This window comes from Stegastes partitus, unplaced genomic scaffold (genome assembly GCF_000690725.1).
Source record: "Stegastes partitus isolate 25-593 unplaced genomic scaffold, Stegastes_partitus-1.0.2 Scaffold463, whole genome shotgun sequence".
In the NCBI taxonomy this organism is placed as follows: domain Eukaryota; kingdom Metazoa; phylum Chordata; class Actinopteri; family Pomacentridae; genus Stegastes; species Stegastes partitus.
Window position 1 is genome coordinate 120,712 of NW_007578194.1, and position 3,292 is coordinate 124,003.

Below are 3,292 nucleotides of genomic sequence, written 5' to 3' on the forward strand. Positions count from 1 at the left end.
GGTCCATTTTAAAGGTTCATTTGTTCAGTGTTGGCCCACGACATTGTTCAGGTTTTAAATTTTGGCCCACTGTGTTTTTGAGATTGACACCCCTGCTGTAGACAGACAGACAGACAGACAGATAGACAGACAGACTGACTGACATGGGACACTGATGCAGACAGAGTTTATTTTTAGGATTATAATAAACACAGATAAACAATTTCCATAAAGGAATAAAATCTCTGTCGTTCACAGTTGGCTGTAAGAAAAGTCACTCCCACCCACCTTTCCATCTACTCTCACTTTTCCCCCCCTTCTATCTTTGAAATAAATCATCACTCATTTCATTTGTTTTGGGCTGCATGGATCTCTTTCATTTGTTTCATAATTTGGCAAGTGGTGCTTTGTTCTAATTTGAGATGCATAATTTAATTATAAGAGCAGAATTTTAATGGTACATTTCATCGCTCCTTAACGAAACTGCTACGAGACGTGTCAAAGAAGACTCTATTATCCCAGTGATCAGAGCGGTGTGGGAACGTATGAACGCCGGCGACGCCGATAAAAGGCCCCAGAGGTTGTGTACGGTGCGACAATTTAAAGGGCTTGTCTGGAGACTATTAAACTGTGATTTGCCTTCTGTGGCAGCTGCAAGCTTACACATTTCCAATAGGAGCATTTGTTTATCACAATGACTAATAACTTCACTTCTTGAGCTGAAACAAACAAAAGCCAATTTCTTCTGACAGAGCAGCTTGGAAAATAACTAAATAATATTTTCTGTAATGTCGTAAATTTTCATTTTGTGATATAGCATAGCTGTTCCCGTTGCAAAAACCTTCTCGCTGCTGCCGTGATTGTCATTTTCCATAAGACTATGTAAAACTGCACGTGTGACAAATTCACAGCATTCCCTGCTAACACACAACACATCCATCATGTGTTGCGACAACAGCCAGCAGGTTGAATATCTCGCTGCTTGCAGTGAAATGAATAGCCCAGATTGGTGGAAACAAATGAGAGCTTTACTGTACACTCTAAACTGAATTGATTCTCGTTTCTACAAATACATGCAGCTTTGAAACTTGATAAAGCATCCGCAGTAAAAAAAAAAAAGCTTTAGTGCCACAGCGCTATGTGTTGGATTGCATGTAAAATATCAGGCAAAAGCTGAACCTGAGCTTTCAAACGTGAAAGGACTGACGGAAAAACATCCTCTTCAGCAGAGTTAGAAAGAAAGCAGAGAGATGATGGGCGAAATAGTGATTATATACTCAACGTAGTCTCCCATGTTTGCAGTAATTAAGTCAAGGTGTCATCATTATTTTGGCAATAATACATAATCAGAGTTTCAGTTGTAATTTCTCTGGTACAAGATAAAAGACATTTATCTCAGATGTTTGGCAAAACTGACACTCCTCCTCCTGCTGCTGCTGCTGCTTTTAAAGAAAAAAAAAGCCGAATGACTAAATGATTTGCTTTCTTTTTAAGCAGCGCAACACCAAAATATCACATACGCATTTAAATCTTTTCCACCCCCGTGTGTTCTGACCCAGAGAAACAAATCAGTCATCACTTCTCTGTTGGCTGTGTCACCCTTGACTGTTGCCATCTAGACAGCAATCTAAGTGAGATTTGGCAGCCGCTGGGCTGCGCTCGCCTCACCTCACTGAATCATGATGTATGATGTTTACATAGCCATAAAATCCCCTCCAGAAGTGAAATGCTCACTGCTTCCCCTAATTAAGAGCAAGCAGACACAAACATAGACACAACCTCACACAGTGCAGACACACACACACATGCACATAAACAGATACAACATTATACGTGCATGACTTAATGTTCAAATACACACACACGGAAGAGACGCTGTGCTTCATGCCGTCACTGAAAATACACAAACGTTCACAAAACATACTCATATTGCTGTAGGCGTTAGAAAAAGGTAGATATCAGTGAACATCAGTGTTCCCATCTGTAAGCATCAACAAGAGGCTATTCAAATGAGACAGATGTCTCCCCTGGTACTCTTCACACTCAAACGCATAATACGAGGTTACTGATCAATATAAATCCTATAATATCCCCCGCTCAGATTGTCTGCCTCTTCACTTCATTACTTGGGAATGCAGGAGTCTGGGGACAGTAAAAACAGGGTCGGTGCGTAATATTTACAAGCGAGGACGGGAAGGTGTTGAGAGAGCTATGATTTTATTGTCAAAACTTGCAGGGAAATGTGCGTGCTGCAGGAACACCTGGTGCAGACATGCTTTTACACACACTCTCAAAGCAATAAGTCCAGTTGAAGAGCAGCCCACTCCAGATTAACTTGTCACTGAAGTTGAGAGCCACAGTCCTCAGGGGTTGTCTTATCCCTGGGCAGATTGGCCTGCTGGCTGCTCCTTGTTATTTAGTGAGCTCTTATCTGCCACTCTGGAGCTGGGGCCAGTCAAACGTGGATGGGCACACACAGCTGCTATCGCCAACACCCTGGAATAAAAAAAAAAGTGCTTGAAGAGGCATTCCATCTCAAACCTTTAATCGGAAAGAAGCAACATCCAAGAATTTTGTATGTATCTTATTTATCTTCCGATTGAGCTTAAAGATGTGTTAAAACATAATGGGGCAGTGGGGTTCACAGCAGAGTACTGGGTCATAATCCCTCTGTGTGTTTGTTGTAATCCGAGCTGTGTTTTGGCAGCCGGACTGGTCTTGTGTGGATATAAGTGCATGTAAGTCCCTCCCTTTGAAAGCATTGACCCTCCTCACATTTATAAACAGACTGATGGCAGACAATGAGAGTGACCTCGCTCACCACATCCTAAAGTCAGAATGCAGTGTTCAGTCAGTGCCCCAAAAAACAAAGCGTTTATACGAGCATTTATTAAGAAGCACCATTGCTACTAAGTGGATAATCACGGTGAAGTAAAGAAAGGTAAGCATGATGATCAGTGCTAAATGTAATATGACTATGATGAAGACCACTAAGGCTGCTTGGTTGAAGTTTGAACCACTTGTTCTGGTTAAAGATGTTAACATTAGTCTTGACTTTTCAACCAATAATCCACTTATTTTAAGCTATTTAATCTAGATAACCTGCTTATCTGTTACTTTTAACTGTTTTTCAAATCATTTGTCCAATATTTATACTCATTTCAACCATTTTTACTCATTTTTAACCATTTAACATTTAGCTATCCCTTTAAGTTAGCCATTTTATCCATTTATTTGTTACTTTTTGCAATCTTTTAAAATAATTTTCCCAATGGTTATAAACACTTTAATTGTTTATCCATTACTCTAATCT